The sequence below is a fragment of the Triticum dicoccoides genome, chromosome 2A (genome assembly GCF_002162155.2).
Source record: "Triticum dicoccoides isolate Atlit2015 ecotype Zavitan chromosome 2A, WEW_v2.0, whole genome shotgun sequence".
NCBI lineage: Eukaryota > Viridiplantae > Streptophyta > Magnoliopsida > Poales > Poaceae > Triticum > Triticum dicoccoides.
This window is the reverse complement of record NC_041382.1, coordinates 81,200,185-81,214,748: the sequence shown is the minus strand read 5'-3', so window position 1 is coordinate 81,214,748 and position 14,564 is coordinate 81,200,185. Positions and strand designations below refer to the sequence as shown.

Here is a 14,564-nt window from a genome sequence, read left to right as displayed (position 1 = left end):
GTAGAGATTTTCGGAATTAAATTCATATTGGCTAACCGCGTCATGCAACCAAAGTTAATATGACAGAGTCGTGAATGCCAAATATCAGACTCATTATTGTGGCAAATAGTATTAATAACTTTAGTGCAAATATCTGACAAAGATAGGCGGAACAAGCCTCCGCACTCATAGCCTTTTCCAACAAATTGTCCACACTTAGATATTACAACTTTATTGGATTCGAAAACCAACTTAAAACCATCTCGACATAAATGGGAACCTCTAACGAGATTTTTATTGATGGACGGCACATGATGAACGTTCTTCAGACGCACAGTCTTCCCCGAAGTAAACTTCAGATCGACCGTACCAACACCTCGAATGATGGCATGTGACGCGTTCCCCATCAGCACGGGTGAAGTCCCTGTTGCCTGGTAAGAAGAAAACATGGAGGCGTCAGCACAAACATGTACATTGGCACCGGTGTCAATTAACCAATCAGGGGATTGAAATACTGAAAGGATGGTAGGAAAAATACCGTACCCTGATTCCTTCATATCAGTATCACCGATGACAACATTAGCGGACTTGCCGCTCTTCTCATGTTCGCGCTCCTCAAAGCGGTTAGGACACTTCGGAGCCCAGTGATTAGGATCACCGCAGACATGGCAAAGTCCCTTCCCCTTCTTATGAGAATTCTTCTTGAAGTTGGTAGAATGTGATGGATTGTTCTTTGTATCAAACTTGCCTTTGCCCTGAGTTTTGTTCTTATTGTTTTTGACCTTGTTGGGCTGGGAGTTCTTCTTCTGTACCATGTGGGCACTAGAACCTCCCTCAGCAACTCGAGCACGTGTGTCCTTTGCTCTCGCCTTCTCTTCAACATCAAGAGTACCAATGAGATCCGCAACGGAAAACTCCTATCTCTTGTGTTTTAGGGAAGTAGCAAAATTGGTCCACGAAGGTGGAAGCTTGGCAATGATGCCTCCGGCAACAAATTTGTCCGGCAACACACACTTGATGTACTCAAGTTCTTTTGCGAGCGACTGTATCTCATGAGCCTGCTGTACAACAGGGCGCTCATCAGTCATCTTGTAATCATAGAATTGCTCCATGACGTACAACTCGCTGCCGGCGTCCGAGGCACCAAACTTGGTCTCGAGCGCAGCCCACATGTCCTTGCCGTTGTCAAACGACATATACGAATCCACAATGAAGTCATCAAGAACACTCAGAAGAGCGCCTTTAAAGAGGGTATCGATCTTCTCAAAAGCTTTCAGCTGTGCTGGATTAAGATCGCCCCCAGGCTTTCCCTTGGTGGCATCATAGCAGCCCAATGTCTGAAACCAGTAGACTGCTCTCGTGCGCCACCTCTTATATTGCGCCCCCTTAAAGGCAGGCGGCTTCAGATGCGCAGCAAAACCACTCGGAGTAAATTGACTATAATCAGGTTTTGGATTGTTGTAAATATGAGCAAATTACTAAATATAGACAACGTGCATAGCTCTGTCCTCGGCTCGGCCGCGCCGCGCCGCGCCGCGGCGAGCGAGGAGGAGGAGCGCGCGTGTAGGTCTCCTCTTCTCATGCTCATACAAGTGGTAGAAGAGCTCACCTTATAAGAAGGTGCAACTCTCTCTCAACTTCTGGGATGAGACTAAACTTTAGCCTCACTCACTCCACTCACATGTGTGCATGAATGGGCCAAGAGAATTTCAAAATTTTAGTTGGGCTTTGGGCCAAAGGCCTACTAGCAAAATTCCAACAAGGATTCTCACAAATTAATATGGCGGTATGCATGGATCAATTCTTCTCGTGCATGTATATGTTAAAGAACTGTCTGTTGGGGTAGACAATGATAGACAAGGCAACAATCAACAATGGGAAACACTTTAGTTCAGACGTCTGAATCCATGTGTTTCCTCAGACCAGCCCCTTGTCGTTCGTTTGGAGGGATTCATCCAACGATGTAGAAGTGAGCTATATATAAAGTAAGGGACTGTCTATTTGACATTTGACTGTTTTTCAATTCGAAAACAGTCAATTTCCTGACCAATCAACACATTACACGTGAGCGAGCAGGAAAATCAGCAGATAGCTAAAAAAAACCTCCTGATCGTCTAAACGGGTCGGGTAAACATCTGACCCGATTTGTCCGATCCCAGGCACAACAAAACACGCCAATTGCCATCAACCACTACAAAGATCTCACCTAACAGCCTAGAACAAATCTGGGAGGCGCCCATGGGAAAGGGAGAGGCGGCCATGGGAGATCGGGGAATCAACAGGTCAGCAACAATCGTACACAAACTCCTCACCATCATCTCTCTTCACCTCTTTCATTAACAAAATCTGAAGGAATTTTCTTCATCTTCAAAATAGAGAGATCAAGATCAGCTATAATTCTAGGAAAGATACATGGGGATTAACATAAAAAATACAGGAAAAATTCAGAAAACATTCAGAAGCTTATAGTGCAAGTGGTAGTCATTTTCCAGTGTAAATCCTATAAAATTCCAGTGTAATTCCCAGAAAATTACAGTGCAAATCCCCATGTAATTAAATTGTAGTGTAAATTCTCCATAATTTCCCATGTAAATCCCCCATAAATACCAGTGTAAACATGGGACAAATGATGTAATTACACTGTACATACCTAGTAATTTACACTATAAATCATAAAAAAAAATACAGTGTAAATCCCAAAAACTTGTGAAATCTGGTGTAAATTCCAGTGTAAACATGAGACAAATTGTGCAATTACATTGTAAGTACACAGTAAATTCCAGTTTAACTACACTGTACATACCTAGTAATTTACATACAAAAAATTGTAAAATCTATAATTTCAGTGTGGGATAAATCTGATATAAATTCCAGTGTAAACATGAGACAAATGATGCAATTACCTAGTAACCTGGTTTGTAATACAAAATGGACTATCTATCCATGGTTACTTGCCACTGGCAGCAGCCAAACTTTACACACAATTTCCTAGCTTTACATTGTAAGTACATGGTAAATTGCAGTTTAATTACACTGTACATACCTAGAATCTACAAATTAAATTCCAGTGTAAGTTACACCGGAATGATGTAGGTTACACTGTAAGTACCTTGTAAAAATTCCAGTGTAATTTACACTGTAGGTACTACTTACAGTGTAAATTAAATTGTAGGTATCTACAAATTAAATTACAGTGTAAATGCCAGGGAAAAATTACACTGTAGCTACCTAGAAATTTCCACTATAAATCTCTAGAAATTCTAGTGCAAAAATCTAGGGGTTTTACACTAAGAAACCAGTAAAATCCATAGTGAAAATAAACTAGAAGAAAACTCAGGTAATTACACTTTTACCTAGTAATTTGCAGTGTAAAAGCCTTAGAAAACATTCAGGCATAGAAAGAACATAGAAAGCAGAGAGCATAAGAACAAACACAATCTACAGAATACATTCAAGCATGCAGACATTACAAAATACTAGCATTAACATTCAAGCATACAGAATACATTCAAGCATCTATTACTAAAATGCTTTGCTACTCATGATTATGTTAACACTAACATTCTACTTTCCAATTGTGACAGGACAGGAGCATGATGAGGGTAGTGACTGAAGAGGATCTACTGAGTTATCACAGGAATAACTCATACTAAATGTGAGATATAGTTGCTAAAACATTGGGAAGATGTTTAAAAATACATAAAAAGGGTAAAAGGCTAACAAAATTATGATGCAAGAAACGTTTTATTTCACTGCGCTCCTTCATTCCGACAATATATACAAGGTAAAGTGACAAAAACAAAAAATACCACGGACATTCATGAGATGTCTAAAATTAAACTTGTGATGAATCTTGCAGGTACATTCAGGAGATGGATCTACGAACATTCAAGTGAGCAAACCAGATGACAGTTTCATCACAACAAGATGACAATGTAAGCAAAACAAGAGCTGAATAACTATTACAAGAAAATGCCAAAGAAAAACACACTAACAATCATTGAAACTTACATTTGCAGACATTGGAGGCAAACTTGCATAATGAAGTGGCAGCAAGCGAAGATGGAGGAGGAGAATGTAATCCCTGGTACACAAACCTGTTCTATAACATGAATCTGCAACATGTACACACCACAAAATTCAGAAATACAATGATGAACCTAAGAGAAACTCATAACATTTCAGAAGAAAATAACTAAAAGAAATCCCTAAAAGTTGCAGGTGCCTGAAGATGTTGATTGCAGTAGAGCAGCAGCTAACACGAACTCAAGCACGGGTCAAAGGAATGGAGAAGGAGGAAAAAAAAGAACCAGAAGACTCACTTGAACAAGGAGACGATGAATTCCTCAATGAAGAAGGCATTAAAGTGAGCTAAATGAAAACCACCCTACAGTACCGAACCAAGCAAGGAACATTGAATACTAGCTAAATAATATATAGGAACCAATGGTATTACTGAGCAAACTGGACTTAATTATATTGGAAAATAGACAAAATTAATGTGCAAACAGTGTGCAAGACGGGCTAAAATACACTGACAAAACCACTCAAAATCCAATAACAACCCACACTGGAATTATTGGGTAAACTACACTCTAATGTTGGGGTAAATTACACTGAAACTACATTCAAATTACACTATAAATCCACTGGAATTAATGGGTGAATTACAATTAGAAGTCTGTAATGCTGGGATGAACTACACTGCAATCACAATCAAATAACATAGAAAATTCACTCAATACCACACTGAAAAAGGTTAATTAAATTATAAATCTGGTAGAAATTACACCATAAATTTGGGACAAATTACACTGCAATACTGAGATAAAATTACACTGTAAGTCTACACTGGAATTACAACCAAATAACACTGTAATATCCACTCAATATACACTGTAAATCCGGGACAAATTACAATGTAAATCTGGGACAAATTACACTGAAAGACTGGCACAAATTACAGTTCAAAAATCAGGTTAATTACACTGCAAAATCTGAAAGAAATTACACTGATACAGTACTGAGATTACACTGCAAGTCTGGGACAAAATTACATTGTAAGTCTGAGATGAATTACAGTGTAAAATAACACTGCAAATCCAATCGCAACAACTGAGTAAATGACCATCAAAGGCTGAGATAAAATTACACTGAAATTAAACTCAAACCATCCCTGCAAGAAGTAAACAAACATGGTACAAGGGGAACTAAACACCTACATCCCGCAAGAACAAATCAGGAGGCGAAATGTACTTAGTACATGAACAGGAATACACACAGGAGCATCAGAACATGAGCAGGAAAGAGCTAGGCATTTATACAAACCTCACCTACAGGAACATGAGCAGGACATCTATAGAAATCCCGCACACTACATCTACAGAAAATCCAGCACCTGTAGCTACATCTACAGAAATCTGCCACGGAATCCCGCATGCTACATCTACACCTACAAAATCCCGCATGTTATATCTACGTAGAAAAGGAAAACAACCGTTACATCTACAAACTACAACAGGAGCACGCACGCGTGTATCACAAGGCCCAGCAAATCACACATACCAGCGGCTGCATCAGATGGCGAGAGGGCGACATGAACTGACCTAGATCTGGAACAACACAAGCAGAACAACAAACACGAGAGAGAGAGAGAGAGAGAGAGAGAGAGAGAGAGAGAGAGAGAGAGAGAGAGAGAGAGAGAGGAACAACTAACCATGACACAGGTGTCGAAGAGAAAGGGAAGAGAGATCAAGCTCAGGCGGTGGGAGATCTCGAAATCGCCATGGACGGGGAGAATCCCATCCTCTGCTCCCCGCTCGAGCTCTCCCTCAGCCTTATCGAAACAGAGAAAACGAAATGAAAAGAGTCGGCCCGGGCGGCGGTAACGGACAGAGAGAAAACCACACCAGACAAAAAACCGGACCCGGGAACAAGCTCGAACAATTGCAGAAACCAGCGTGAATCTCCGCGCAAAAACGGACGGACAACAATTTGAACATCAACAAATTGCAAAACACTCAGCTGTAAAATAGCAAAACCGCCGTATATAAACCTTCGGTTCATCTCTCTAATTCCCTGTTCACAACCCTAACCAGTGCCCACGCCATCGCTGCCGATCGGAGCCACGGGGAGCAGCGCGTCGGCGGCTCGTCGCCCATGCCCCCCACCGTCAATCCGACTAGAGCCAAGGCAAGAAGCACATCGTCGCCCTTGACACTGGCCCAACGAGGCATATCATGAGCAACACTTTCACAATTCTGGATCGTCTCCCACTCCCGCGATCCCTGACTACAATGGGAAGTGCTTCGTTCTCCTTGGTCCTTGCATCCACCGTCCTGTACGAGGGCTACTACGATCAACACACCATCACTGCCTCGTTGATGTACCCTCTATTTCTACTCATGCCAGATCTCAATATCCAATCTGGTGCCATGCTTGTCCCCATCACCCTCCCAGTACTACCGGCAGCTCTACATGCATACCCAGTCACCCATATCTACTTCTCAACTGCTGCATCCCCTTCTCACTCTTGATCACCCCTCCAGTTCCACCTTTCCCTTCTCAATCCCACATCGAATCTCTCCACGTCTGCTGCTCCGTCCATAGCATTTGATCGATGTCGCCTAGATACAAACCGTCATAAGTGTTGAAGCAATATTGATACAATCAGGAAGCAACTCATACGAATCTAAACTACACATGTGGCCTAGTGTTGAAGCACGGAACAATGCAAAAAGAAGCATGCTTATTTTATTTTTTTGTCATTTTATTTTTTCTGCCTAAGTATGGAATGACAAGCTATGAAGCTTTATGAAAGTATGTACGAAGTAACTAAATAGATATTAAACCCAAAAAAGAAGTGCAAGCATGCCACATGGAAGCATATATGAAAAATCAAGGAAGCACACCACATCACAGTGGTTGGAGAAAAAAAGCTACGAAGTATGGTTTGTGCAGCTGAATAATGCTTCTGCTACATACATAAACTAAGCATCTAGTATTAGTGAATTATGCATCTATCTTTAGAGTATTTTGCTTCAAGCACAAAATAACATGTCACCCATACCAGCTATTCCCTCTGTCCGAGAATAAGTGTACTTTTAGGTTTTGTCCTAAGTCAAAGTTTTAAAACTTTAATCAAATTTATAGGGAAAAGTAACCGCATTTATAACACTCAATTAGTATCACTAGATTTGTTTTGAAATATACTTTCATAATATACCAATTTGATGTAATATATGTTACTAATCTTTTGTATATAGATGGTCAAAATTTAAATTTTTAGACTTAAGACAAAAATTAGAAGTACACTTATTTACGGACTGAGGGAGTACGTTGCTTCAACGAATCTGAGAGATTTACGGGAGCGGTTAACCATAATAGATGAAGCCATTTATGGGAATAATTAATAACCGCAAAAAGAAGCGTAATGGACCACCTAATCTAATGACCCGAGCACTGTCTCATCCAGAGGTAGGGAACTGGTATGATGGGAGCACAGGTGTCACACGTTTGATGCCCAGTGCCAACCTTGCATTGCATGTGGAGTGGACCGTGGCCCATGGCAGCTGCAAGTTGGGCCTTGACACAACCAACGTGGACCATCAAGGATGGCTTGTTTCATCAGCCGTGGGAGGGCAGTGGTGTGGAAGGGTAGGTGTAGTTTAGTACCACCTCGACTGTGGACAAAAAATCGAACCCGTTTATAAGGGGAGTCCTCGTGTTTCATTTAGTTGAGGTGCTACATAGGAGAGAGATAAGCTAAATACACACACATGCATATAGCGTGTGCGCTCGCGTGACTATTCACGAAACGTACGCGATTGATATGCGAGACTTTGAGACGCTTGGCGCGCCGCCAGCCTTCCTTGTATTTTTTTTCTAGTTGCTAGTCTTATGCCAATGATCTTATACACCTTTTAACACTGACGCCATATTGGTGCCTGGAGGCGAGCGGCGAGGAGCACCGGCCACAACGAGATGGAAGGGGTGGTGCTGGAGGTGGAGGACATCGCCAAGGCGGCGCTGTACCTGGCGTCCGACGACTCCAAGTACGTCAACGGCCACAACCTCGTCGTCGACGGCGGGTTCACGGTGGGGAAGGCACCCAACATGCCGGCACCGGCACAATGAAGGGACACAATTAGAGTCAGCGTATTGCTCTACCGGAACAAATCTGTTTATTTCTTTTCTTTTCTTGCGGGTGAAATCTGTTTATTTCTTCAGCATTGCCAAAGAAAACCTTCGTGATGAATGAACTGTATCACTTCAAAAATATATCTCGTAGACATTTTTAAATTTTGCAAGGGAATTGGACGTTGACTTATGAAACACATCCCTAGGGCTCCACAATCAACACACTCCACCACAGTGTTTAGAGATGTGCTTGGAAAACTAAATCAAAATAAGCACATTGTTTTGTGGCGTGGGGGATAAAAGCCAAGTTTATTCATCAAACTCAGAAGGTCTAGGATACAGTTTACGTCGTGAGGTAGGCCAAATCAGACGTGACGTCCCTGTTCTAGAGAAAGCGAGAACTTGGCTAGAGTGTGTGCCTCAAAGTTAACAGCACGACTCTTAAAAACAAAATTACATTGAACCTGAACTGCTTTAAACTTTATCTCACTATGTCGCACACTAACCTAAATAGCGTACGTGGACGTCCACTTAAACACATTGCAATTCTAAAAAAAAGTAAATAAAAACGCAGCCAGCCAACCAAAGCCCACAAAACCCAGGGGCCGGCACAAACAAATCCCATCTCCTTTCTAACGCCGCCGCCATGCCCTAGGCCTCGCAGCGCCGGTCTCGCTCACATCCACCCCGCGCCTCCTGCGGCCAGTGTCCCCCGATGCAGTTGGTTTGTCGGTGTCGAGCCGAAGAACGCTTGATTGGAGGCGACGAGGTCACCCGATGCAACGGCGCGGTGGAGTTCATGGGCGGGCCGAGATCCGCCAGCGTTCGTTGTTGACCAATCGTCTCGACAATCGATTGCAGAACTCTAACCATCAGTTTCACCATTCACCGTTGACAAAAAAATCACAAATTTCTTAACAATTCATATAAAGTAAAAAAAATCACAAATTTGAATAAGTTCATCAATTTGACAAGTTAAGGAATATGAAAAAAACTGCACGGCATATGGGAAAAAGTTCATGAAATTGGAAAAAAATCACGAAACCAATTTTTTTCCAAATTTGAAAAAAGTGCATAAATATTTTTTTATAAAATTTGGGAAGTTTTTAACTTTGTATAAACTACGCGAAATTGAAAACCAAATCGTGAATTTGACAAAAAGTTCACGGATTTGAAATTGTTTGTAATTTTCCAAAAACTGCGAAATGAAACAAATCATGAAATATTTAGATTTCTACAAACGATAAATAATAATAAAAAAGAAAAACAAGAAAGAGGAAAAAACAAAAGGAAAAAAATTGCTAAAATCAAACAAAGCAAAAAACCAGAGAAAATCGGCCTAGAAAACAGCAAAAAACACTTCAAGCGCGAGACTTTAGGACATCTCGCTGAAGGCAGCCGTCCGATTGGGCCGGGCCACCGCGGACACAGCCCTCAACCCCTTTTTCTCTCTCTTTTTCTCTCTCTTTATCTATTCTTTTTAAGTTTCATTATTGAACTTTTGATTATATTTCGAAATCTTCTGAGTATGTTCATTATAAAAATCACTTTTTTATACATAAGTTACGAAGATATTAACCATGCATTAAAAAATTGTAATTGTGTATAGAAAATAATGTATACAGAAAATGTACAATGCGTATGGGACGAGGAAACAAAAAATACTATAAGTTTACAAATGTTTCCTAAAAATGTTAATCAGGGCCTAAAAATATATTAAACGTGTAAGAAAAGATTTTTCAGATGTATACATTAAATGTATACAAAAATTTAAAATGTGTATGAAAAAATGTAGAAATCAAAAAATACTATAGGTTCCAATTTGTTTGATTTTTTAATCATGCATTTAAAATGTTAAATGTGTATAGAAAAATGGTTCCGCTGTATACAGAAATGTACAATATGTAAGGAAAAACATAGTCATCACAATATATAAGTTTTCAAAATTGTTAATCATGTATTTTGACAATGTTTAACGTGTATATAAAAAATGCTGCTGATGTCTAAAAAAATGTAGAATGTATAAGGAAAAATTAGAAATAAAATATATGTTGTAAAAAATGTTAATCATTAGAAAATATCAAACATTTGTACATAAAATATTCCTGGTGTATACAAAAAATTTAAAATATTTATTGAAGAATAGGCAATAAAAATATATGTTTTGAAAATGTTGATCATCTATTTTTAAAATGCTAAGCATATATAAAAATATTTCTGGCCTATACGAAAAATATACAAAGAAAATAATACAACCTATAAAAATCTAAAGGAACACAGACAAAAAAACAAATGAAACAAGAAAAGAAAAGAAAAAAACTAGTAAAAATTAATAAAAAAAATGGATGAAATATAAATAAATAACTGGTCAAACTTTGAAAGAGACGAACAAAAAGGATGAAAAAGTAGTAAACCGAAGAAAACCAATGAGTAAAACCAGAAAAAGAAAAGAAAAAGGAAATAAATGGATGAAGCCGTATGTAAAACGAGTGAGCGAAGGACTGAACTAGCAAGCGAGCGACATCGCTAATGGGCCGTCCTATACGTGAGAGCCGTTCAGGGGAGACAGATGCTAATCTCGCTATAAGAGAGATAGCATTCACGAGCTTGTAGATTGTTTCCAAAATCGATGGGGGAAGAGAGATAATGTGCCTACAGGTCATTTAACATTTTTTTAACACAGTACAGACGCAAGTGCTCATATAAACGCGCATACAATCACCCCTATAAACGCACACACGCACAACCTACCCCTATGAGCACCTTCGAAAGACTGAGCCGACATATCATCTTGAGATTTTATGAAGTCACTGTAGGCGCCTCGTAGTCGACGGGAACGTCTCCTCCCACTGAAAGCGTATCACCGGAATTTTTGAAATAAATCCAAGATAAATGCGAGCACCAGAATTTGAACCCTGGTGGATTGGGGATACCACTGTCCACCTAACCATCTCAACCAGAGGACATGTTGAGTGTGAGTGTTGTACCAATTGACCTGTAATTAACGCTATAGGCGCCACATAGGATTTGGTATGCCCGCCTTGCTTGCATTCCTCTCCACCCTGCCTCTTTGGGTTGTGCTGATAGTTGGGATCTTCGGATGTTAATATAGTAGTTTGACTGTCCCACTCATAAAAAAACTCAATAAATAAATAAACAAAAACTTATAAAAAACATTCCACTCCAACATAAAAATAAGAAAATAGCTTGGCCGTTGACTTGTGAATCACTTGTATAGGACTCCAAGCGTCTGACATAAAGAAACAGATATAAGATTCTTATATTTGTATTTGGTAATAACTTGTTATTCCCCCTGGTCCTACTTAATCTAGTGCCTATGGACGATAAGGAGTTTTCCCTATTCACTGTCATGATCCATGCGCTCATGCCACCCCTTCAACCCACCCCTCAAAGCCCCTGCAACCTGCCGTCATGAGATAGGCCCCATTTCAGAGTTTGGCACAAGATCTTTGATTTCGCCTGCTGGGCCTTGACTTTGTCCTGTGGTTGATGCATGGTAACCCATGTGGTTTTGTTTTGGTTTCAGTACTCCCAATTTTTTTTTTTAAATACTTCACATAATAGGTTCTGGACCAGCAATTACTGGTGTATATTTTATGTGATACAAAATTGATATCATTGGATTCATATTAGAAACAACTTATTTATGCTCAGGACGTTGTGTCATACTCCCTCCTTCCCATTGTATTAGGCGCCTAAGTGTTTCACACAAGATTTAACGCATAAGTGTTTTTTTTTTTGAGTCGTACAGTTGCACGAGGAAAAGACTCCACGACCCATTTGACCGATACAGTTTTCGAGCCTCAACACCTCTCATGCGCTCAAAATGGTTGGTTGGATAGCTAACCGTACAAGAGAAAATAGGTGAGGAAAAAATCGTGGCAACCGTACAAGAGAGCTAAAGCGCCTTGATCTGGGGACTTTTTTTAGAAAAACTAAGACACCTTAGATAATGGGAAGGAGGGAGTAAAAATCACAACTTAGTACTATTGCAATTATTGGTCAAAGACTTGTCACAAATTTAAAACGCAGGAAGCATAAACCAAGATCTATATGGTGCAACCAGCCCAGCAGAGTTCATGTCTTAGACTTGACACAAGTGTTCACGTTCTTTTGAATTTATTTCGGATCTTCCGGCGATGTTCGGTCAGTGAGAGGAGCCGTTCCCGTCGACTGTAATGCGCATGTGGTGACTTTATCAATTTTAAAATGATGTGCCGACTCGGTAATTCGAAGATGCTCATAAGGGTAAGATGTGTGTGCATGAGTGCGTTGAGTATATGTGCATGTATGTAAGCGTATGTGTTAAAAAAACTTAAACCAAGATGACGCTATAGGTAGTCCTCGACACACACAAAAAAGGTTGGCACCTAACGGTAATTATGTCACATCTAACATGACATCACCCTGTTTGTAGCCTCCTGATCGCCCCTGTTCTTGTTCTGTCGTTCGATTGTTTGTCACCCAGTCGTTCGATTGTTTGTCGTTGCTCGTCCTTTTTTGTTGGACGCTTCCAGGGCTGGGCCGTCCTCTCCCCCTCCACCACCCCCACACTCTCGGCAAGTTTCCTGGGCCTAGGCCTTGTGTTTGTGGGCTTAATTTGTTTGTTTGTTGTAAAAAAAAGCTTGGGACCAGATGTAGGACTTGGAAAAATTGCTTGAATCCAGAGTTCTTCACAAGCATGTATCCGAATCCAGAGTTCTTCACAAGCTCCATTCTGTAATTGCTTTTGCAAACACTGTCGACTATCTTGGAAGAACACCCTATGCTAAATCTGCTATACGCATTTGCTCTTCCTTTATTCAAACATTCTTGGGTTGTTCCCATGTGAGCCCTTGACCTCTGATAATCAAGCAAAAAAGACAAGTTAAAATTAGTAATTCAGCTCTATCAAACAAAAAAGTACTTGGCATGATAACACACTACTTATAATAAAAAAACCGATGGCGTGGTAGGTAAAAGATGTTAATTGAAATAAAAAACAATTTACCTTCCTGCTTTGCTCCTTCAAAACATTCCTCCCATGTTTACTCTCATCGCTCTTTTGCAGCTGCATACAAAAAAACCAAAATAACAAAAAAGAAAATTAGGCTCTTATAGAACAGATTATATTCAAACAAGACTGAACTTATGAAGGCAAAAAAGAAGCACGAAAACACAAAAAAGTTTGGTGCCGTGAAAAATGATTTACCATTTTCTGATACCATCAAGCAACATGCCATCTGATGCATCCGTTTCTGTTAAATCAATATTAGAGGCCTCAACTTCAGAAACATTGCCATGAAAAGTTTGGTCCAGGTCTTCAATGATGATATTGCTCTCTGAATTTTGATGGTTGGTATCTCTGCTTACATCCCCCTGTAAAAAGAAACAAGAATAGATAAACAAAGAATTTTGAAGAATAGTCAAGTATGAACTGAGCATGGAAAAATTGTTGTAATCGTATTGTGACAAGCACGTACATAATTAGACATATTAGGAGGAACCAGCCAATGGGAAAAAATTGAATGTCTAAAATCAGAAATGAAAACAAGAGGAAAAAGTATATAGAATCCCCTAGAATCGGAGTTGTATGACTCCTAGGGTTCCATGTCTGAATCACAACAAAATTCATTTCTGGAAAAACAAAAGTATGTGACTGACCACTGAGAATTTCAAACTGACCAGGGGGAGAATTACAACCTCGATCAAGCAAAAAAAATCAGCCTTAGATGGACACAAATTCAGTATGAATGAACAAAAAAACAGTCTGTATAACCAACACACTATTAATTTCAGTCTGCATGAAGTCGGGGTCTCCCCTGCTCAAAAGTTTCACATAAGCCTAGAACGATGCTACTAATTACACCTAAATCACCCCCTGCCACATAACCACGCTCTTAAATTTTCAGAAATTCTATGATACTCTGAATCTAACAAATTCAGTCTTACTGAACAAATTCTGAGTATGTAACAGATTCGGTCTCTATCAAAATTGCAGTTATATTAAAACAAACTAGAAATCTTTTTTTCTTTAGGGGTTTCATAAAAAAGTACCTTGTAAATTTTTATTACATCAAAAAAGGAAAAAAACTATCAAAAATGGAATAATTGTAAATGGGGACCCTCAACAAACACACACACACTCTTTGTGAGTCAATGGTTGCCTTGCAATTGGGGCCACCACAAAACACACACACACACACACCTAGTTGCGAGTCGATACTCGGCTTGCAACTGGGGAGTCTCGACAAACACACGCACACACACACACACACACACACCCTTAGTTGTGAGTTGATGATGGACTTGCAACTGGGGGCCATGACAAAACACACACACACACCCTAGTTGCGAGTCGATGGTCGACATGCAAGTGGGGACCATCAACAAACACACACACTCGTACTTGCGAGTCGATGGTGGACATGCAACTGGGGACCCTC

At 40.0% G+C, this 14,564-nt stretch overlaps 2 long non-coding RNA genes across 2 annotated transcripts in view; both read right to left on the bottom strand.

The window, feature by feature from the left end:
- Window positions 1–2,049: 2,049 nt before the first annotated feature.
- Window positions 2,050–5,830, bottom strand: LOC119359028. The gene is made up of 3 exons (XR_005172359.1): window positions 5,696–5,830; window positions 3,991–4,094; window positions 2,050–2,344 (listed from the first exon to the last, which is right to left on the bottom strand). It is a non-coding gene; the product is annotated as an uncharacterized LOC119359028 (long non-coding RNA).
- Window positions 5,831–12,440: 6,610 nt separating this feature from the next.
- The window catches only part of LOC119359027, a 6,274-nt gene continuing 4,150 nt past the window's right edge, over window positions 12,441–14,564 (bottom strand). The window contains exons 2-4 of the long non-coding RNA XR_005172358.1: window positions 13,331–13,497; window positions 13,130–13,189; window positions 12,441–12,981 (exon numbers count right to left, since the gene is read on the bottom strand). This is a non-coding gene — a long non-coding RNA (uncharacterized LOC119359027). The remainder of the gene's footprint in view (window positions 12,982–13,129; window positions 13,190–13,330; window positions 13,498–14,564) is intronic.